The sequence below is a fragment of the Dryobates pubescens genome, chromosome 9 (assembly GCF_014839835.1).
Source record: "Dryobates pubescens isolate bDryPub1 chromosome 9, bDryPub1.pri, whole genome shotgun sequence".
Taxonomy (NCBI): Eukaryota; Metazoa; Chordata; class Aves; order Piciformes; family Picidae; genus Dryobates; species Dryobates pubescens.
This window is the reverse complement of record NC_071620.1, coordinates 21,364,012-21,388,425: the sequence shown is the minus strand read 5'-3', so window position 1 is coordinate 21,388,425 and position 24,414 is coordinate 21,364,012. Positions and strand designations below refer to the sequence as shown.

At 41.8% G+C, this 24,414-nt stretch overlaps 1 protein-coding gene across 1 annotated transcript in view; it reads right to left on the bottom strand.

The window, feature by feature from the left end:
- Nucleotides 1-24,414, bottom strand: part of GRB10 (growth factor receptor bound protein 10) — a 152,431-nt gene that overhangs the window by 27,117 nt on the left and 100,900 nt on the right. The gene's annotated exons all lie outside the window — the stretch shown is intronic.

Below are 24,414 nucleotides of genomic sequence, written 5' to 3'. Positions count from 1 at the left end.
TCCAGATCTTGGCAAGAAAGGGTGATTCTAACAAAAACCCAGAGGGTAATTTGATATCGAAAATCTTACCTCAACAGCACGTAAAAGGCAGCAGTCAGAAGAACAAGATGGCATTTTAAATAGAGAGTGCCTCTTGAGAGAGTTTGTTCTCTGCCTCCACCGACCCTTTGTAGCCTACAGCTGGGCGGCCCAGGGTGCCGGCGGTGTCAGCGGATGGCGGTACCGTACCTGTTACGTAGCCCCTGCTATGGGGACTGTTTCTGGGGAGGGAAACAACTCTGCCACAGCTCCACTCAAAGGGTTACACGCAATCTTTGCGGTAGTGAATCAAACCACACTGTGTAGACCAATCCTAGCCCTCCCTCTGACTGATGTAATCATTTCCCACACACTATCAGACTTCCAAATTATTCCCGTCCCCCCCCCCTCTCGTCCCCCCCACCCAAAGAAAGAGAAATTACAAAGGAAATTTGTTTTTATGACCACCCACGGGCGTTTGAGCAGTCCCAAAGTTGCAAGGCGGGGGAACCGCGACCCCGGCGGCGGAGGCAGGCGTGCTGCCTGAGCGCCGGCGCCGAGCCTGCCCGCAGCCCGGCGTGGCAGCGGCTGATGTCATCTGCCTGCAACTTAAAGCACTTGAACTTCTCCTCCCGCCGCTCCCCGCCGGGCTAGGCTGGCCCCGGCCCCAGCCCCGCTCCGGCCCCCGGCAGTCGCGGGACACTCTGCCCCGGGCCGGGCGCTGCGGGCCGGGGACGAGAGGGCGGTAGCAGCACCGCACGCCTAGCTCCCGCCGGCCGCCGCCTCTCTCCCACCCTCCCACCTCGCTACGTACAAATTCAAGCCCAGTGAGGGAGGAGTTAAAGCCGCCTTTAGCCCAAGTGACTCAAAGCCGTGCGTTCAGGAAACGGCTTCGTCTGACAGCAGGGATGAGGCAGCTCTTTCAGAAGTAGGCTCTGGAGGGAGGGGGCATCCCGGTTGCTGTAGCTGTGGGGAAGGCATGCGTGCTGCACAATGTTACAGCTGCACTCCCGCTCCTGCCAAGACTTCAGGCATCACACACAGAGAAATTTGTTGGTGGAGGGCCTTGGGGTGTGTCACTCGGCTATTTGTCCCTGCGGGCAGGTCTATTTTCTGCGGCAGCACCTCTTCCGAAGTAAAGCAGACCATTGCACCGCGCCACAGCGAGCCGCCTGCCCGGCACCGGCCTCAGCGCAGCGCGCTCGGGGGGAGAAGAGAGGGACATGGGCGGGCGGACAGATGGATGCCCGAAATACTCGTCAGGAATTACACCGGTTTGCAATAGGACGAACACGCCAGTGTTCAACAGGACAGAAAGTTGCTGGTTTGTTTTAGCTGGGGAGAGACACCCCCTTGATACATTTTTTTTCAAACTACTTTTCAGGAAAGAACTGAAAAGGTGGCAGTGGAAGAATTCCTTTCTACTTTCTGCTTAATCTGTGCACATAACACCGCTTTTCTGTATTGAAACTATTTTGGACGGATTTCCTGCCTCAGGAACCAACCTGGTGACATCATCCATTCATTCATTAGTCACTGAGCAGGCACAGCACAGCCCTGTGCTTTTTGCCTCAGATTTCACATGAGAGCCTCTACCAGGCACACGCTAGACGAGCTGCCACTTTTGCAACACCTGGAGCACAAAGAACCCCTCTTTTTCCTTCCCTGCAGCTGTGCTGGGAATGAGGCAGCGATATAAAGCAGGCTGCACCTGATCCGTGTCACTGCCAAGTCCCAGAAAAGATGGAAATCTACTCTGTTGTGGGTGCCTCTCAAGTCCTAGCAGGCAGAAAAGAGAGCCATAGGACAGCCACCACGTTTTCCCCTTCTTCCAAGTATGAGGAGACTTAATGGAGCATGGCCACTGGAAGAAGGCTGTAGCTGTCTTTCATGCTCATTCATGCCACACTGCCTCAGTGTGAAGGGGTCAGGGGTACTCCCCCTCCTTGCCCAGAGTTTGAGCCAATGCCAGATGTCCTGTGTACAGCAGCATCTTAAAGCAGGTACAGGACACACAATGGTTGTTGTCCAGTGCACAACTCTGCTGTAATCCCACATTTCCTGATCCCGTGAGCCAGGCCCTACAGGCAGCGCCCCATTGTTCCCACAGTGCTCTGGGAGCTACCTTAAACATGTGGGTATGTTCATTCACAGGACTGGTCAGTGCTGGGGGTTTTAATGCTTTTATAGCCCTGGGACTGGAGTGCAGTGGGGTGAACAGTCTGAATGCAGAAATGACTATTAATAATGCTGTGTTTGCTATCAAGGACAGCACAAGGCCATGTATCACCACTGACATCATGGATATATAAAAGACTGCATCAGGAGGGGATGTAATGGCCTGAGCTGAACCATGCCCCAGAGAACAGGAGCGACAGAAATGAGATGAAACCCTGGGGCCTCTGTGGAGGCAAGAGTGCAACAGTCCCTGTCCCTAAGGGGCTTATGCAAAAGGAGAGGGGATTTTATGCCTCCACACACTGCAAAGCATGATGTATAACCACAAATACAGAATGGGCTCAACAACAAAGGTTCAGCTCAAACTTTGTGGCATCTTTTGCAACAAAAAAGGCAAATAATATTCCTGTATCATAGAGGGGACTTAAAGTCAAATCTAACCCTCTCACATTTCCTATATTCCTCCTCCCCCCCCTACTGTAAGATGTTACAGGCTCCATATTCAAACTTCTTCCACCAGAAACACAGTTTCACTTGCAAAACTGATTTGGGGCTTATAATCTACAAAGGAAAATAAACCAACTAATTGTGAATAAAATGCTCCAATAATGAAAGCACTTGGCCTGAAAATAAGTTCAGAAAGTTATTCTGACATTTTGCCCTGCATCCCTCCAACAAATGTAGTGAAATGCAACAGCAGACTGCCTGCAACAGTGATTTACAAAAGGCCCTAATTACGTCAGCAGCACAAGGCACCTTCTATTCAAAATTAAGGTTAAGAATGCTAAGCCAACCAGAGCACTATATTGGCTGAACACTCAGTGCTTTACAGTGTAAAGGAGCAGATAACAGACTGCACCATTGTTCCAGGAAGAATTCTTCCTCCAAGCTTTCTTTTTTTTTCTTTTTTTTTTTTTTTTTAAAGAAAGACTTAAAAATTTAGAAGAACATTAATATTTATCACTTCAGTGATTTCATATAATGGGTTGTATATCTTGACTACCCTCATATCTGTTTCATCTTCCAGTTCCTCAACCTCACTGCAGTATTTTGTGTACATCATGTAACACAAACATTATACTGCATGAGGACAAAAAAATCCTGCAATCATATCACAGTCACATTACTTCTTCTCCACTTCTCTATTTTTTCCTTTTTCTGCAGAAGCAAACCTATGACTGTATACAATTAGAAAAACCCCAAACCAAACAAACCCACACTTTTAAGTGACGTTATGTTGAAAATCTTCAGCATCAAACAGAACCCAATTTGCATTCTACAAACTGAAAAGAATCACCGTGTAATTTGTATCAGTACAAACCAACCTTTTTTATGCTGGATTGTAATTCCAAACTAAATATATAAGGAGAGTGTATCCATCATCAGAAGGCCCTCTGACTGGAATCTAATAGATAAAAGGGCTCAGTACACTAGTTGTTCAAGACTTTCCCTGTATCAGAGACATCACAGAGATCTACTGCTACTAAAATACACTGAAGAATCACTAGCAAGAGCTGCACAAACTGAAAATCAGTCCAGCAAGTTTTTACTTTTAGCTCCTGATTTCACTCATTGAGATTGTTCAGACATGACAACTGTACCATCAGCAAGGCAAACAAAGAAAATTGAATTGAAATGCATGTACCTTGTGCAAGCAGAAGCAGCAAATTATCTCAGAAGGCACCTACGTACCAGGGAGGTAGTTCTTGTTTTCAGTGGAATCCTGTTTTGATGAGATCATTTTTCTGAAAGCTTTCTGTACTCAAAGCTCATGTGCTCACAAGAACAGAGTCAGAGGCACTGGAGGCACAGGGATGCTTTTCAGTTAGGCTCAGTCAATTCAAAGCTACCCAAGCTTTGTATGCAGGTTACCCTTGAACTGCTACTTGCCTAGTTGAAGAGGTAACTAAAAAAGGAAGGACTTACTTCCTAAAGTAACAAACCTTTAATTAAAAAAAGTCTCTAAGCTTTGTACACACCTGACAGGCAAGCAACTTGGTCAACCACATCTACACACTCAAACACCAGTCTGTCCCCCCTTACTTGCCCAGCAGCATTAAGGCGGAATTGTAAGAGAAGGGAATGTCAAGTGCTACAATGAAATAAATATGTAAGTCAACCCTATGGCTCTTCATATCTCTTCAGGCAGGTTAAAAGCCCTTCAGACAAACAGCAGCAGTAACAGCAATACATTGCAGATAGTCATTTACATACAAGGCATCAGACAGCACTTCCTTAAAAAGGAAAAACAACTGCTCAGTTTTTTGATCATTGCTTTTTCCCCCTACATACAGACATAAAACCCAAGGAAATTCTGAGGTTAAGGTTTTCATAGCAACATTAACTCTCCTGTGGTATATACTATATTTAGGTACATGTCTGAAAGCCTATGAACAACAAAGTACAACAATTGTTGTAAGATCAAGATCTTAGTCTTTGACTTCCATATTCAGAACAGCAATCTTTTAAAAAGAAAAGGCAGGGGGAGCCTTGTAACATGCCTTGGCCATGTTACAAACCCCTGATTCTGTTGGTTCTGTCCTTTGCTGGGCTAAATTTTAAACACATTTCCAAGAGTCAGATGTGTAACTTGACTTGAAGGGGAATCACAGTATCATCACATGCTCAGTGGTCATCAAACACCAATGCTAAGTCATGAATTTTGCGCAGGTTGCATCAGTGGGAGAGGTTTTGGCAATCACAGTGGCCTGGGCAGAGAAGGGCAGGGCAGTATCAGAATAGTGTTCAAGTCAGCCTCAGTATTTGGAGACTTAGTGCTTCTGAATCCATTATGTACAAATGCCTAGGCCTATGCTCATCCCAGGCAGCATTAGAGAGTTAAATTCCTTCTGAAATTAAGGTAGAGAAATGTGGAAACTTTTGACCTAAAGCACATAACAAAGGCATTTGTGTGTCTCTGCTAGCTGCAGAGGGAATCTAGGCTCCTGACTCTGGATTTCAGTTGGACACTGTAAACTCTATCAGCTGAATTCAGGCCACAGTGACTAATCAAGCAAATATGTCTCTTTTACTACTGGCATAATTACACACTGCAATTGTTGACATTTGAGCTCAAAACAATAAACAAAGGGTGTGATGTTTCACTTTCACAAAGCACATTTAAAAGGAACATATCCAACAAGTCTAAAACCCAAATGCTGTAAAAGACAGGACAAAGCTTCTCCTTATCTCATTCAAAACTACACATGAAAATGGCCATTTGTTACAGACACACTGGATGAAATCCATACCCGTCTGTTTCTACCTTCTCAAAACTTAAAGTACTCATGCCTTGTGTATAGGCTAAGGCTTGTATAGGAACTGTATGGAAGCTTCTTCAAAAATCTCAGCTGTTTACACACAAAGGTGTGAAATGTGCTATGTACTTTTAAGAAAAGACTGTACAGAGCATGTTTTAAAGACATAACCACTGAAGAAAATACTTATTCTGTGTGCTCACATACTTGGGGGTTGGAGGTTTGGAAACTGTAAGTATGGCAGAACACCAGTTTAAATGATAGATGCCTACATACAGACAACATACCGATTTTGTGACAGTATGCCCAAAAGCTGTTTCACTCCTTCCCACTTTGGTTTAATGTTGACATGTTCAAATAATTCATTTGACCTGTTCAACGTTTTCACATCTTTCAACTCAATTCCTCTTTTGCCTCTCATTTTTAGGCAAAAGAAAGGAGGAAGAGCAAATTTCAATCCTTTTAGGATTAACAATAGTCCTTTATGAATGGTGCTGAAGCTTGTGGGTATTTGTAGCATGCTGGAAGAGAGAAAGCTTTGAAGCAGTCTGGACAGGCTTTTGACACAGTACCAGTCCATACCTTTGCAAAGGCAGCCCAGCAACAGCCATCTCACCCAGTCTTGAACCTGGGGGTCCAGACTCTTCCTGTGGTCACAGCACTGACAGCTTACATTTTCTTCTTCTCCTTCATCATCCCCCACTCAGAATTTCCCATTAGTTTTGATTAAAAGTCCATAAATGAGCTCCCTTCTCTCCACACCGCTCCTCCCAACAGCAATTGCTTTTCATACAAAGATCCTTTCTAGTTTCAAGCTCCTTTATGTACAGAAAGAAAAGATACTCACAGGCACTGTTACACTCCTTTGATTATGTAATGAAAGGCATTAAGTGGTGTTGCTGGCATTAACTTTTTAACTTTCATGTATTTTATTGTGAAATTCATCCCTAGATGATTTACAATCATCCTCAGCTGTGCTTACAGTCTGAATTTCCACTAAACCTTTCTCTTGGAGCAGAAGTTCTTGTAAACACAATTCAAGTCACCATCAGCCCTAGAAAGAGCACTACAAAGAAAAAACATAATAATTTCTTGATTAAAATTGTTAAGTAACCAAGCTAGTTACTGAGTTGTTTTGCTATTATAAATTACTCTGTAGAAAAGGAATTATTACCACAGCTTCCTAGCGGCACAGACTTTCAACCACAGGAACCACATTAATTTGAAGCTTGGCAGACTGTGCAACAAGGCTCCAGGGAGCAGCTTCCCACAGGATTTAGAAAAACGGTGCAGATCCCAAAGATTTGGATGTCTTCTTCTTTCCCAGCAGGACACTGTGACAATTGCAACTCAGGCACTTGCCATCTGAGAGCCTAGGCCACCCTATGATCTGGAAAGCCATTCCCACACAAGGTTCAGCAACGTACAACTGGCTTCTCACTTATTTACTATTGTCCAACTACAACCTCTTCATAAGCAGTCCACAAAATTCCCCTTTCCCTGCAAGCTCTTCTGAGGTGAAAGGAGCAGAGAGGTTACATTAAAGATTGTGGACATTGCTAGACTCAGCTCCAGCCCTCCACTTGCACACACTGGTCCAGCTATGTATTATTAGGAAAGGGATCAGAGACCACCTTTGAAGATGCCTTTGGAAATTGAGGATTAGCATTTGATTTAATGTACATATTTAATACATGGAAAAACATTCAGTGCAGTGACCTTCTCTTATCTGAGACAATGGGACCTTGGGATTTTGACTGTGGTTGATACAATAACAAAAGCAAAACAAAACAACAACAGGCCAACAATCAGGGACAATGCCAAAGAAACTATATTTGGAATGTCCAGACAAGACAAAACAAAACACCACATTATTTTAAGAAGCAGGAGTTACGAAATTTGTCTTGAATAACTGGAATCCAATTTACCTAGTCTGGTAGCAAAGAAATCTAAGCAAGCATAAGATGCAAAGCTGGACGAAATACAGAAGACGACAAAGATACACCCTTTCCCCAGCACCGTTTCTTAGCTGAAGTCACAGCTCCATGATACATACAGGTGCACAAGATTTTTTTTTTTTTTAATCAATTATCTGTCATTACAAGAGTCTCTTTATTCTCTTCCACATCCCCATAAACCAACATTGACATCCCAGACCAGGCAGTTACACCAAAACTGCTGGGAGAGAGGTGGAAGGTGGAAACCAATACAAAAAACCTGAAACTTAAGAAAAAATTCTATGAACTTAATAGTATGTGCAGCTTGTTCAGAGAAAAATCAATGGCTACAACCAGCCACTGCGTGAAAAGATGAGAACAACTTAGGGCAGTGACAAAAGTAATGGAAGCTAATGAAAAAAAAAGCACCCCAAACATGGAGAAAGACTCCTATTGAAGACTGGCTATAACCTCCAGGCACTCAAGGAATGATGAACACTTAACGATGGGAATCTGAAGTATAAATACGCTATGAAACTCACAGCCTCGGAGCCTCCATGTGCTGAAAACACCAAAAGCACAAGCACACCTTGGAAATACAAATTTCCCACACTCTGATTTGATAAGTCTCAACCCACAATAGATTTTCCTGACAGGACCAAGTTCATACTGTTCTGACAATAAAAGAGGAGTGATTTATAATGAGTAGGTGACAGGCTTAACCAGAGCAGCATGGCAAAGCATCCCTAATGCCCAGCCATCAGCTGCCTCCTCACTCTAGAGTATTCAGCAATATTGCTTAACTTCTCATCTCCCAAGCTACCAGGTCTGGAAGCTGGCAATGTCAAGCAGCAAGTATTGGCTAATTGTTGCTGCCTGCAATGTTCAGGATGTTTTATGGGTCAGTTTGTCATGCACACACAATAAATGCTTTTAACAGAGCTGCTCACATTCGGAGAGTATTTCTGTGCAACTATGTAAGAATCGATTGTGTGGCCAGAATTAACCCCCTGTAGATCTTAGCCCAGAAAAAATTGTGTCAGTGGGGGAGAGGAGGACTTACATTATCCTCTCAACATGCACACAGTTCTCATTTTCACCAATTGCTTTAGTGGGAAACTGCTCCATAAAACTGCTCCACTTTGGTAAATATAGACAAAGGAAAACAATGTTTTCCCCTCATTTCAAGATTGAGACAGGAAGAGTATCTGGGACTGATGTAAAATCTGTGGTTATGTCATCAGGACTAAGCTAGATACTCTCTTCTGCAAGCATCTAGCCCCACACAAATCTCACTCCCAACCTTGTCAGAATTACTCATTTTCAGTGGAAAAAGCAAGTAAAATATTGGAGAAAAGCCGAACACAACCATACAATAGATTTATTAGCACCCTGCCCCAAAACATTTAGCATAGAGATCCAAGTTACCAAGAAATTTTTCACATCTCTCACTGCTCTGCTTTGCTGCTGCACCCATCCATCCCTATATGCTATGGCAGGATCAACATGAGTTTTAACTCCATGGCAAATGCCTCTGATTCATTGACTACGTTCCCTCTCCAGGGCTTGATCCAGACCGTTTTGCATACCTCTTCATCCTAGTAAGAGCACCACAAACTAAAAACCAAACGCAAAAAATCCCACACAACCCAACCCTTTGCATAGCTCACAGGGACAAATTCCCTGCTGCCATGGTTACCACTCCAACTTCTCTTGTGGAACTAGGAATAAAAAAAAAAAAAACCACAACACACCAACTTCCCTAAGAACAGACGGCTATAATGTTAGCTCTCCCTCCCCTCTCTCATCATTGTTAGCCTCTAAATCAGCTACATCTGGCGTATTTAATTTGGACTAAAAAAAATAAATATCAAGGACATGGAACAAGCAATACATGACATTATAGAAACAAGAGAGCTTAGTATCTGAACACAGTCCATTAGAAACTGATTCAACCAGTCTTTACCAAAAGCCAGGAAACAAAAACAACTAAATTTTCCTCTATACAATCTCACTCAGAACAATAGCCTCTTAGAAGCTTCCCCTTAGCACCTAGGTGTAACAAGGTTTACAAACACTGGATCAGTAGATGCTCAAATGTGTAGTAGTTAGCTCATTATAGATGGTATTATTGGCTGGAAGTCTGCAGCCTTCAATCCAACTTTAAAAGGAAAAAAGGTTACCTTGTAAAGCTACAATGAATAAAATATTAGCAGACACGTACACAAGTTGCATTGAAGGACTGTGGCCCCATTGCTGTCTCTGAACAGTAACAGCCTTTCTACTCTCTCACATTCTCCACACTGTTTTCAGCAGCCTAATTTTAAGTATAAGAGTTCACTCTGTCCTCCTCTTGGAATGCCTCTCCTTAGCCTATCCCTGGTTACTAACATGTCAGCTCTCTGCACCTACACTCGCAGGTCACACCACAGAGACATGAGCACCACTGAAGTTGCTGACCAACAGAGTTACATGTTCAAAACCAACTCATCTTGATACCAATATCCCCCCACTGTTGTGGGTACATCACTATCAGTATCCACTGATACTTACCAAACAGATTTCAGTGCAAAGTCTCACTGAATCATATAAACCTCATTTCATTTAAATATTTTTCATCATCTTTTATTCTAAAACTGTACTATCCCTTATGATTAGCTGAATAAACATTTGAGTGATTTCATTTTTAGTGCCTCTAAGGCTGAGGATTTCCCATGAGAACAGATCATCATCTAAGTGTTCTGGTTCAGGTTTTCAGCATTTATAAATCAGACAACTGTCTCATCTCTATTTTTGCTGATGTAGGTTGCTGATATATGAAGTAGAACAGTTATTTAGGTATATTTTGACTGTCATTACTTAATTTTAGTACTAATGATGGGCAAATAATAGTCAAATATTCAACACAGAAATCCTCCCATAAAGTAAATGTTAACTGAATTCTTACAAGAAGTGGATTACATTGATAATGCTGGCACACACTAGGCAAGTGAAAAGATTAATCTTCTTAGAAACTCAGTCGCTAAAAGTGAATTTACATTGAGCTTTATCCCTCTGAGATAACACAGAGATGATGTATTTTGAAATCATCCTGTCTTAACCTTTTTTTTCTATTTTGTTTTAAATTTTATTTTAAAATTTTAACAATCACAGGGTCACAGAAAAGTTGAGGGTGAAAAAGACCTATGAAGGTCACCTGGTCCACCTCCTGTTCCTGAAGCAGAATCACCTAGATGGAGTCTGTAGCTCAGGACAAAACACCTTTGGAATATCTCTAAGGAAGGAGATTTCACAACCTCTCTGGGCAACCTGTGCCAGTGCTCAGTTACACTCACAGATAAGAGTGCTGCCTGATGTTTGTAAGGAACATACTGTGTTTCAGTTTGTACCTGTTGTCTCTTGTCCTGTCACTGGGTACCACTAGAAAGAGTCTGGATCTGTCCATTTTGCACTGTCCATTCAGGTACTTATTATACATTAATAAGATGTCCCCAAGTTTTCTCCTTTTCAGGATAAAAAGTCTAAGCTCTCTAAGCCTTACCTTACAGAAGAAATATCCCACTCCTTTAATAATCTCTGCAGCCTTTGTTGGATGATTTTGCAGTACCTCCTTACCTCTCATACTGGGGAGCCCAGAACTGGACCAGATATTCTAGATGTGGTCTCACCAGTGCTCAGTAAAGGGAAAGAATCACCCCCTTGCTGTCCGTGCTTTGCCAATGGCAGTCCAGGGTATCATCAGCCTTTGTTACAGCAAAGGGCATATTGCTGGCTCACGTTCAACTTGGTGTCCACCAGGTCCTCCACATCTTTTTCTACCAAGCTACTTTCCATTCTGGACGGCTCCCAGCATGTTTTAGTGCCTCAGGTTGTCATCCCCAGGTGCAGGACTTTGCACTTGCCCTTGCTGAACTTCACAAGGTTTCTGACAGCCCATTTCTCTGGACTATAATCTTTTGTTCAAATAGTGTAGTTACATAAATACCATGACATTAACTAAAAGCATTTTAAAAATCTAGTCAAGATTGACCACAATTTAGGAACCCTATTTTTTTTTTTTTCTGAGGATCTTTTAACAGTATTTTCCAAAGCCATGCCACAGTGGTTCAAAATTCCCTTTATGTGTTTCAGAAGCACTTATAGACCATTTGTCAAAGGCTGATGAACCTAATTGTGTAAGTCTAAGAATGAGGTATGAGGTAGTGTGCTGAAACCAATGTCACAATGAAAAAAAAATGCTTCCTGATATAGAACTAGATAACACTAGCGATTCGAAGCCAAAGCTTGCAAGAAGAAAATGCTACTTCTTCGTTCAGCATCTGCTTCAGATTATTTTACAGGGAAGTCGCTGCTGCTCCAAAACTGCCAAGGCACAGTCAGCTTCCAATTAAGCTATCTTCGAAGCTGATTGAAGCAAAGCTTTTTCCTCCCTATAGGCATCCCTCTAAAAGTAGGTAATTTGAGATAATTTCTAAATCTATTTATTCTAGCTTGTCCACCCAGTTAAATATCTTATGCAAATGCAATCAACAAGCTTTCTCTTTAATTGAAAAGTTTATGCAACAGTTTTCATGAGGCTCTCATTAAACATTTAAAATAATTAGCTGTATTAAAAAAGCGTCTATATTCAAATAGTTCACATGCCTAGTTTTGTGGGTTAGCGTAGGCAAATGAGTATGAAGAAGATGCCCAGAGGAAAAGACCATATATTGGGCAAATCTTTTCTGTAAGATGACACTTTCTAGAAACCAGCCCTACGTGGTATTAAATGGGAAATCTTTTAACATCTTTTTCAATCTTCACTATTGTAGCTGATAATGGAGAAATCAACCAAGATTCAGAAAGGCAGTAACAATGAAAGCTGACTCTGTATTTGTATGTATTACAGGACACAGAATTGTTTTGGCTAGCAAAGACCTCTAAGATCATCGAGTTCACCTGTTGATCTAACACCACCATGGCCATTAAACTATGTCCCAAAGAGCCAGGTTACATATTTTTGAACATCTCCCTGGACAATGATTTTAAAAATCCTTTCTAGAGAAAATTTTGCAAATAAATCTGTATGAATGCAAACGGTGGGGGGTTTGTTGTTTGGGTTGGGGTTGGTTGCTTGACTGTTCTTTTTTCCTTTCTTTTTTGGCCCTTAAACTTTAGCCCCTTAGCTTGGTTTTGGGATCAATCTGAACATTAAGATCTGCTTCCTTCAGACTGTATGCCTATTGCAGTCTTACATGTATACATCTGGTAACATATATTTAAACTTCCTTTTATAAATTTCAAATAATAACATCTACTTCTGTTGTTCTTATTCCCAATTCGGGGGCCACTGGGTGACAAATGAAGGCACAAACCCTGCTGCTATGTAGCAACAAGATTCCAGAAATGCAGAGAATCTCAGAAGTCCTCCCAGAAGTCCTTTGTTGCAGAGTTGTAGAATCCCTTGCATTACAGAGTCTCAGAGTGCCATTTACAGAAGTAGTCCCGGAAGCCCTTAACGAATGAAGCAGGTAACAGAAGCATATCCCTAGAAGCAACCCTACACCAAAGCCCTAGCTGAATCCCTAACTGAAGATTCCTATTGCTCAGAGGGGCTGTTTGTATACTCTTTGTTATCAATCCCTTACCCAGTAAAATCCAACCACATTTATATAAGCTAAAATCTTTTCCCAATAAGAGGGGGCAGCATGCCAAGGAGGTGGCTTCTGCAGCATGTTCCAATCAAGGGGTGCCAACATGAGGATGTCATTCTTGCCACACATGGATTGTTATTGTTTTACTCTACACAGCATACTAAGGAACTGGTCAGCTAAGGAATCATGCACGCATCCAGCAGCTGCCCTCAGAACAGTGCCTGCAACATACTTCCTCCGTTTAATCTTCATGTAGAATTTCTTTGGTTAAATACAGAACTGTATGAGTCAAAACAGATTTATTTTGAAGTGAAGTGTTCATGAAAAACATATTGCATTGATAATTATAACTAGCAATAACAATTAATATCACCTCTTAATAATTATTACTGCATTTCTAACTCCATATCCAACACAAATCCGCTGACTTCAGCGAATGGTGCTCTTTATCACTCTTTATTAATTCATGCATAGATAATTCTACATGTGGGAAAGTCTTTATACCCTTTCCCAGCTTCAGAAGGTTGTGTCTTTGGATGATGGTTTAGCATAACCACCATTGGTTTCTTACTGGAGAAAAATCTACCTCGCCTTTTGTACACTGTAGATAAGTGCCACAACATTTTCTGCTTCCACAACTCCCCCATCTTGTTGCACAAGATGGCACATGGCAAAAGCAAAAATTTTTGGCTAGCGGTAGGGTATTAAGAAAAAACTACTCTGCACTGAAACTATTTTCAGTTTAACTGTTGCTTATACACCCTTCAACACAACAGACACTGATCAGGATTGAAGTGTAACTTGTAAGAAATAAGTCATTTTGGGGATTTTTTTTTGCCAGAGTTCTGCAGGTTCTTCTTTCAGTGCACCCAGCTGTACAGAAAACAACCCAAGTTTGCTTGGCTCACGTCAAATGAGGCTTTGCCAACATATGCACTCTATGAGTTTCACTTTTTAAAGTGTAATAAAATAGCTAGTGCATGGATTTACTCAAGCAATACTGTGTTTAAAGAGTAAGTGAAAAGGTGTATCCTATTCTAGGCACTGCGTAACACATTTCTCTTCCACAGACAGTGCTGTGTTAAGCCAAATGGTTTAACCTTCTCCATAAAGAGCCATTATTTACCAGGTGCACAGACTACATGAAATACATTACCAGGTACCTTTATTTTAGGGTTTGACATGGAAACCATCTTGAGATGACAAATGTGTATTTTTCAACTAAAACATCAGAGGGACATCCTAATGACTGGCCATTACAAATTATCTGGGGGGAAATCAACTCTCCCTCCTTCTTCACAAACAAACTGATATTTATTGCACTTGGTCCTCCACTCAAAGGAGAAGCTGAGGGTACCTTTCCCCAGTACAAAATCAGCAGGCAAATCAGAGGTCGTTTACTTTCTGAAATGGTGTTCCAATTACACAGTTCTCTACCTTAAAGGAGAGTAGTAGCAGGAGTTTCTATGTGCTTACTGGCTCTTCAGAAGATCTTCACACACCTTACTCCCCTAGATTCCTGTATGTTCCTTAAAAAAAGCCAAAGATTTTCAAGATTCAGTGTCACTACTGTGTACCAAGTACCAATGGCTAAAAGCATCTGTTCATGAAATCCTCTATTCCCTCCCCAAATCTTATATATGTTAATCTACTGAAAATGGCTATGTCATATGACTGAACACTGCATGCTGAAGTTAAAATACTAAGACGACTTGGGGAAGAGCACTAACTTTAATTTGCACAACAAGAATGCGATTAGAAATGGATCATTTTTCACAGGCCCTTAAGAGACAATGAAAGGAAAAAAATCAGCCCTGCAGATGCCAGTTTATCTGTCCAGATAAACAAACTCTGCTGTTCCTTCCAGGGGTTGTGTAGATTGGGAGTGATTATAGACAGGAGTACAAAAGCAATTAAAAAGACTTCAGGGCTTTGGGGAGATTTCTTGAGGGCATGGGAGCACAGGTGTTTTCCTCAACCCCTCTAGTGACAGGGAGAAATTTCAAAGTAAAGAGGAAAACCCATGTGATTGACACATGGCTTAGAGGTTAGGGCCACTGACAGAACTATGGGGTTTTTGACCATGGGGAAGTTTTCACTGCACTGGGTCTACAGGTGACAGATAGAGCTCATCTGTCACATAAAGGGGAAAAGAATCCTTGCACATGAGCTGGTGGGGCTCACTGACAAGGCTTTAAACTGGTTTTGAAGGGGGAGGGGGATGTAACTGGCATTGTCAGTAAGCACCTTTGGTGTAGTAGCCCAACACTTGTGCAACAGTATGTTGGCATCTTAGATAACCAGAAGGTCTACCACCCCTCAAAATTGAAAATTATGTACTTGACTCCCTCCCTGAAATGTTTATACACCAATGCACGCAGCATGGGCAATAAACAGGAGCTGGAGGCCATTGTGCTACAGGGAAACTACGATCTAGTAGCCATCATGGAAACCTGGTAGGATGACTCCCACAACTGGAGTGCTGCAATCAATGGATACCAACTTTTCAGAAGCAACAGGCAAGGAAGAAGAGGTGGGGGAGTGGCCCTCTATGTTAGGGAGACATATGAAACCATGCAAATTATGAGGGTGATGATAGGGTTGTGTCCTTATGGGTAAGAATTAGGAGTAAGGCCAGAAAGAGTGATATTGTGTCGGGAATCTGTTACAGACCACCCAACCAGGATGAATAGGTAGATGAAATTTTTTATAAGCAGTTGAGAGAGGTTTCACAATTGCTACCCCATGTTCTCATGGGGGACCTCAACTTCCCAGATGTCTGCTGGAAATACAATACAGCAGGGAGAGTATAGTCCTGGGAGTTCCTGGAGTTCTTGACACAACTGGTGAGAGAGCCAAGCAGGGAAGGTGCCCTACTGGACCTGCTTCTTGTGAACAAGGAAGAATGTGTTGGGCAAGCAAAGGTTAGAGACCATCTAGGGCACAGTGATGACTGAGTTTTCTATCCTTGGGGAAACAAGGAAAGGGGTTAGTAAAACTGCCACCTTGAACTTCCGGAGGGCAAACTTTGATGCTGTTGATAAGGACATGGAAAGTATCATCAGTAAGTTTGCAGACAGCACCAAGTTAGGTGTGAGGGTTGATCTCCTCAAGTATTGTGTCCAGTTTTGGGCACCTCAATACAAGAGAGATGTGGACGTGTCGAAGTGAGGAGGATGACAAAGCTGGTGAAGGGCCTGGAGAGTAAATCTTATGAAGAGTGACTGAAGGAGCTGGGGATGATTAGTTTGAGGAAGAGGAGGCTAAGGGGAGGCCTCATTGCTCTCTACAGCTACCTGAAAGGACATTGCAGAGGCTGGAGCTGGTCTCTTCTCCCAGATAATTAGTGATAGAACACAAGGGAATGGCTTCAAACTGCAACAGGATAGGTTTAGACTGGACATTACAAAAGAAATTTTCTGTGGAAGTGGTCAGACACGGGAATAGGCTTCCCAGGAAGATGGTTGAGTCACCATCCCTAGATGTGTTTAAAGGTCATTTTAGATGTGGTGCTTGGGGATATGGTTTAGGGATGAACTTTGTAGACTAGGGTCAATGGTTGGACTTGATGATCCCAGGGGGTCTTTTCCAATCTGAATGATTCTATGAAGAGAAACTGTTGAGAAAGTTGGCCATTCAGGCAAACGGTCAACAAGAGAATCCCACTTAGAAACAAGGCCAAATCTAGTCCTAATAAAACAGCTTCATAACTTAGGGGAAGGAAAGGATCTTCTCCATCACAGACCACTTCCTAGTTTGGTTTGCATTCCACTCAAACTATACAGAGGTGGCAGTCATTTCAGTTGTTACTAGCCACTTCAGTCAAAGCACATCACTTTTCACTTACCATTCAGGTTCCAACTGTGATCAATGGAAAGAGGCATGTCAGTGCAATTTATCATCTTTTATAGTTTTGCTACGCTTAGATGGCATGAATGTACTCTAAAAGTAGTCTATCTCATTGCTGACCGAAGATACTCCGACAAGCAACTCAAATGAGAGATTTAATTTTTATATAACCATGTTTTTTTACACACACACACACACATCCCCACTGAATTGCTGTTTAAAGATGATTGCATTTATTGACACTGAAAAATGTGGTTGCCTAATACTACATAAAAGAGACCGGGGGATGTAAAAAAACATTACCATGTTGCTTATTACACTGAGTGCCAGCCAACTGCTGATACAAACACTCAGAATACAAAGTCACACACAAAAAGGGATGATTACCTTCAGCAAGAAATCCCAGTATCCTACTCTAAAGTTCAAGATTTTAATCTCCACTTTTTGCAAGCTGAAATTTGAGAAAGGGCTGCCTATAGCTGGAAAAAACAACTATGCTCATTAGTTCAAATATGTTTATTAGTTTACATGCCACTTAGCAGCAGCAGCAAAAAAAGAAGTAAAAGCCAGTGAATAGAGCAGGTCCTGTGGATGGCTGGTTTCCGTGGCAACGTGTGAAACTATTATTTCAGCTTGTCCACAATGCAGGATAAGGCTGAAGGGCAGCCACCTGGACCTTGAGCCAGCCCAACATATCGGACAGGATAAGACTTTTGGAGTACCTGGCAAATTGAGTATGTTGGTTCCCTGAAGCCGTCACATGGCAGGAAGTACATCCTGGTAGGTGCAAAAGTAGCCTCAGGATTGACCATGGCCACAGCGACCAGTGAGGCCACAGGAGCCCAAACAATTGAAGCCTTAAAATGATGGTTCAGCATCTTGCTGATGCCTGAGCGTATCCAGAGCCACAATGGATCTCACTTCACTGTGAACACGGTACAAGTAACAAAACCTTACAGACGCAGTAACTAGCTCAAATCTTGGGCAGAACGCGAAGCTAATTTGTCAGCCACATCAGCTTGAAGTTTCTCTGTATTTCTTGAAGTGTTGCAACTGAGTACTGCTTTAAGTAGTCTGTAAGCAAACGCTCCTTTGCAACTTGCCTGCAATGTAATGTTGAACCAAACGTTCAGAGAGGGAAATGACACGGAGGGTACATTCAACACAGCCGTCTGCCTCACGGTTTTCCCTTCTTATTAATATTCTAGAAAATCTTGAGAAATGTGTCATACTACAAATGGTTAAAAATACACATTCTCCATCACTGGAACTGAATGTGGAGCTATCCCATCCTCTCAGCTGACAAGCACTCCACTTCCCATGGCAAGACAGCCTCTTTCTGTAGATGATGAAAGACTTGGAATTTGGATTGCATTTTCCAGCTGTGCAACCAAAAAACCTCAACCTCACCTCTCAAAAAATACACTCAAAACCCCCAACACACTATGATGCACATCATGATAGGTAAGTATAAAGATAAACAGAATGTGTAAACCAAGCTTTCACCAAATAGCATTTAAAACATTGACTGGATCCTTATTCAGGGATGAAATCCAGCCTTGGCACCTTCTTGTGATTCAGACAAAAGAGGAAATTAATATTAGATTCTAAAACATATTTAGGTTCTTTTAAATGCTACAAGTGAAATGATAATTAGCTCCAAGCACAGAAAGGACATTTTTCAGCCAAGCATTATTTGAGTCTGCCTGTCAGAGGATTCTCATTTGAGAAGGCCCTAACAGAAGTGACAAGGTTCAGCCTCACATGACAAGCTTTACAAAGCTTTGCCAAGCTACGCTGTTGAAGTTCAAAGGTCAGCTGTCGGGAAAAAATAATAATCTGTAGAACAAACCACTATATAATACAGAAAAATACTTTGAGAATATCAAATACAAGGTTTTATTTGCATGATTAGATGTTGGTCTTCCTTTTTTTTTTTTTTTGCCTAAGGAACAGGAGAGTGACCTTTATACATTTAATATCTACTTCTTTTCAAGCTGCTCCATAAATTCATTACAATGTGTGTGACAGTATTGCAAGCTATCTTTTGATTTTCTTCTGTATATAGTCATACATATATATGCACACACACATACCTGAAACAGTTGAAACATCACTCCAAAGTCTCCAACAACTAAATAAACAGCATTCACGAACTCAGGCCCAACAGATATGATAGAACCATGTACCTGATACCTGACACTTATCAAAGATCCCTCTATAGCTTGTTCTACATAACTGAGCACACCTGGGGAATGGGAATTGCTATAGACATCTGTAAAACTATTTATAAGGTCTGGAAATACTGTGATTGGCTCACTTTCAGTGAATTTACAGAAAATAAGCATGACTAGTAATGACATTACAAACATGTTACTTTACAGTAATTAGCTGCTCTTAACAGTTTATATGCAAGGACAAGATTTAAAAAGATTACTTCCAAAGGGCAAATAATGTGTAGAATTAAATCCTGGTGTTTTACTGTCAGGATGTGATTATCTTAGAGTAGTCTTTTCCATAAATGTTTCATACCTCCTTTGTTTTGTTTGGGGCTTTGTTGTTGTTTTGGTTTTTTGGTGTTTGTTTTAAATAATGGGGTTTTGCTTAGGATTAGCTTGTTCCTATTCTAGTTACCTATTCTGGCAAGGATGGTATGTAAAGGTGATTTTGAAAGGTGAACCTAAAAGGTGAGAGGAGGAACATGTGCAATATCACTGCAGGAGGTGGCAGGCAACCTTCCCCCATGGCCTCAGGGCACAGACAGTACTCCCAGTACTTGAAGCCCTTTCCTCACACTGGCTCAGGCACTGCTGCATAGCTGCCATGAGCATGCATCAGCGAGCCTGATGCCTCTAGCAATGGTGTGGACCATTGGCAAGCGTGAGGCACGGCAGTGGCAGGGATGACTTCTGTATGGACAATGCACACTGCTGATGTTGGGTGTGCACAGGGTGGTGTCCCCATAACCTGTATCTAAATACCCTCAAAAAAGCAGAGCTGTTCCTCACTCTGACCAGACAAGATCTAGGCAGATAAAAAAGGTTGCTCTGGATGCTTTAAAGTGGCACCTGTTTGGTAAGAAACAAAAACAGCTTTTAAAGGTCTCTCCCACTTTCACCCTTCCCTCATAAAAACCTGCAGTATAGTTTTTGCTTTACTGTTAATGAAATTTCACTGGCAACAGGTCTGCTGGGACAAAGTTGCTTTACTCACCTGCCCCAGAAAAATCTCATGATCAACATGCAATCTCACATCCAAACTCCTAATTGACAGTTGATCATTTTACTTTTGAGTACTATTCATTCCTGCCTCAGCTATCTGTGATAGCCTTTTAACAGCTTCAGATTAAACTTGCTTTTATGTAAGTTTTGGAAATGACAGTCAGATTACAGCCAAGATGAGTAACAGATTAAAGGTGCTTAAATTAGAAAAAAAAAATCACTATATTACTAAAATCACTAATTACTAAATTCTGCACTTCTATTAGGAGAAAGAGTAATACAATGAGAATTTGATAGCAGTAAGGAGACTATAAATCAAGAAAACAAGAGCACTGAAACAGCCCACAATGATTTAATTAGCCCAGCAGTATTCTTTGAATGCAAACAATGTTATTAAATTCTACCTAATATCCCCTCAGTTTAGGAAATGGAACAAAACTCTATCTGTACAGTCTGGAGCAATGTTAAACATCCCATTACTATACCAATGAAGTTGCAAGCCCATCTTTCTGCTATGCATTGACACAAACACCACCTAAGTGAAAACAGGCATTTCAAACAGATTTTCACTTCAAATGTAGGTACAGGTAATTAAAGCAAGCTCAAGGAAGCATTCTTCCTGATGTGAATGAACAGCCTCACTCTGATTCTTAAGAAACCACTGTACTGCATCTTTGGAAATAAACTAAACACTGGCTTTGCCTTCCATCCCTAGAAGCAGATGCCAGCAAGCAAGCAAAAAACTGTGTGTCTTCCCAGTCCTGCACTACATATGTCCACATCATCCACCAGGGGAGCACCTACAGCTATGTAAGGGCTCTCTCAGGGTCACTTCAGAAAGGACTTTGTGGTCAGCTGACCTACTGATTACTGCAAGGTCAGGTAGGATACACATCAGAGACCAACCTATGAGTTGATGCTTGCTTGTATCTGTCCTAGCACGTAGCAGAGATCCTAAAAGGTTTCTACCTAAAATGTCTGAAGCTGGCCTGCACAACTTGTGTCCAGACAGCAAGGAGAGCAAAGACTGAGTGTAGCTACTCCCATTGTGCTGAACAACTCCTTAAAGGCTATCAGTATAAATTTAAGACATCTCTGATTCATCTCAAACATACACTCTCAGTATAGTTAAAATCACTCAGTAGAGTTCTGTTATTTTTTTCAATTCCCTACTCCCAACTCTGCCTCACTAGGCAGAGAGGATTAGAATTTCTCTCATGTAATGTTTTCCTATTTTTCTCTGTACTCTCAGCCTGACAGTTTCTTAATTCTGTCAATTCCTGATCAAACCATAGAACAGCATTAATAAAATATAGCAGGAGTAATGCTGCACAACAAAAATGTAGAAGGGCACACATGACTAAGATGCACACACAAAAATCTAGTGTGAATATGCTAATACACAGCTACTGCAGCACGTACTAGACACTGCTCAGTATTCACACAAGGCAGTCCTAAAGGTTAATTGCAATGGCATTACTACAGTAAAAGAGATATTAAAAGTAACTGCAAGCATCACTGTGTGGCTGAACACCTGGTGTGGCTACCAGCACATGTGCAGTAGGGAAGGTTTGGCTCAGGCCAGTCTTGTCCCACCGAGTGTGCCAGACCACCCTTAGATGGGCAACAAATCCCCTGGCACGTTGCTACTGGTCCTCCTCCCAGCACGCTCCTGCTGCCAGAGCATCGCTTATGAGTAGGGAGCCAAAATGCTCCTGGGAGCAGGGCCAGGTTTGTGTCATTAAAAACAAAAACTCCCAACAAATAACATACTTCAGGGATTGAGTGTAAGATGCCCTTAATATTTCCAGTAATTCATGTTGGGACTGTAACTACTGTTCTGGCACTTTTCAAAAGCAGGAATGAAGAGACTCATTTCTTTCTATCACCAAGCTTCTTACTGTAATAGGCATGTGGAAGGAGAAAGAACAACTTCGACTCTGAGCTGATCAGGTTTCTGGCAGATTGTGTGCAGCTCCAGCTGAAGATCCTGCAGACTCATGGACTGCTCAACCCTAACAGCACTGAGGACTACCTGCCTTTAGCTTAGTCCGGCAGACTTGTTAATATTCATTACTCTCTTCTTCAGTAACAAGCAAATGAGTAAACAAGCTAAACAATGGGAGCTCAACCTCCCAGTTTCTTCAAGAGTAAAGGGAAGACATGTTTGTGTAACACGGGAGACAAATTAATCCAACTTTTTTTCCCTATGCTAACAAATTAAGTTGGGAAGGCATTTCTCCAAACAAGAGAAGGCCACCCAGGGAAGTGCAAGTCTGTTTCCATACAGTTAGATCACAGCCCTGCACAGCAGAGGCCTGATTTTCTTAACTTTTCCCAAGCACAATTCCAACTTGCTCAAAAAGAAGCAACATGCCACAGAGCAATCGATGCACTATTTATTTACTTGATTATCTTAAGGGCCTCGCTTCAAAGAAAGATGTAAGAGAAACAACATGATACATCATGGCAGATACCCACAGAATTCTGTATTTTGAAGTTGGACCAAATGGAGTGCCCAGACCTTAACCTAAGGAATTATCCAGATAAATCCAGCTACAGGATTTGGCCAATATAGGAAAAGTAAAGCCTCTTGACTCAACCTGATGTCTGTATTTACTTTCAGAATATTTTGTTGCTAAAGCTGATTCAACTGCAGGGTTAAGCACAAAATTTGTCTTCATACATGCAGAATCTAACTTTGTACATGAAGTTTTCATTATACAAAAATTAGTATTTTTATACAGCTTCTCTTATGTAAAGCAACATCCTTGTCTTCAGAAGAGGCAACACCAAAGTTTTACAGGAAGAAAAATAAAGATGCACATCATAACATGCAATGAAAACAATTAACACTAAGAACTCTGTTTATAGGAGTTCCCTTAAAGCTAACTAAATCAGGGTGGGGGGGAAGGCATTAATTCATACCCATATGTGAATGTAATTTGCTAGAAAAAAGTAAATAATTCTGGTACATCACATTGCTATTTGGAAATTTGCCTGAGCTGTATAGAGGGGGGATGTGAGAAATTTGCCCTATTTTTACAGCTGAAAGCTTCATTGACTCATACAAGATACTTTAGCCTAATATCCTCTGACATTGCACTGACCTACATGTAATTATTGCACGCTTTTTCCAAAATATTTGTACACAACCAGAAATTATAACCTAAGTTACCAAGCAGTTCTTAGTTTAAACCAGCATCAGAAAGATGGATTTCAATCAGCAGTAACCTAGCTGTCTGATGTTTTCAGCAGTATTTTGGACAAATGTTTGGTCTTGGTTTTGTGTAATTTTTTGGTTTCCTTTTTCTTAGACAAACATATTTATCCTGTTAAGTAAATGATGTTTTAAAAGCTTTCATAGAATACATAGAATACATAGAATAAACCAGGTTGGAAGAGACCTTCAAGATCACCGCGTCCAACCCATCAACCAATCAAACACCACCCAAACAACTACCCCACGGCACCAAGCACCCCATCAAGTCTCCTCCTGAAAACCTCCAGTGATGGCGACTCCACCACCTCCCCAGGCAGCCCATTCCAATGTGCAATCACTCCTTCTGTATAGAACTTTTTCCTAACATCTAGCCTGTCAGCTGTCCCTTCTTCCATCCTGAAATCAATGTCCCAATCAGATGTGGAGAAAAGCACCCCACAGAAAATGTCCTTCCTTCTCCTGCCTTTACCTGTCTCTTCCAGCTCAGAAAGTGAGAGCACTCAAGTGTTTACAGAGGTCTGCTGAAGTTTCCCCTGGCTTGCAGTCAGGCTCCACAGTGAGAGGCAGATAGGTGTCAGAAGGAAACACTTGTGTATGCACTGATGAGGTATCTCCTCGCCCACTAGCTTCCCTTGCCCAAGCTCACTGACAGCACAGCTCTTAAGAATGTAAGAGCTTTTGGCAATTACTGCTTGAAAGGTCAAACTTTCTCCAAACACAAGACATCTGTAGTGTCTTGATCACCACACCAGTAGCTACTACCTCAATAGCACAGCTAGTTGGTAATTTTCACTCAGGAACTCACCATCTGAGTGACTACTTTACTAATACTTAAGTGGTGCCAGTTCTTACAGAACCATGTGCCTTTCACCATCAACAAGTTGATATCTGACATTTCTCACCACAAAATTTAGCTACAAGTTTCCACTTGCAGAACAGTAACAAAGGATGATAGTGCTCAACTCCCAAGGAGCATATGTATCTGTTTAATTACAAGTAATCGCTTAACCTCTGCCACCAGAGCTGTTTGGTCACACACACATGCTAGCCCAGAATCTGACACTTCGGAGGTTGCTCAGTGCAGAAGAGCCTTTGAAA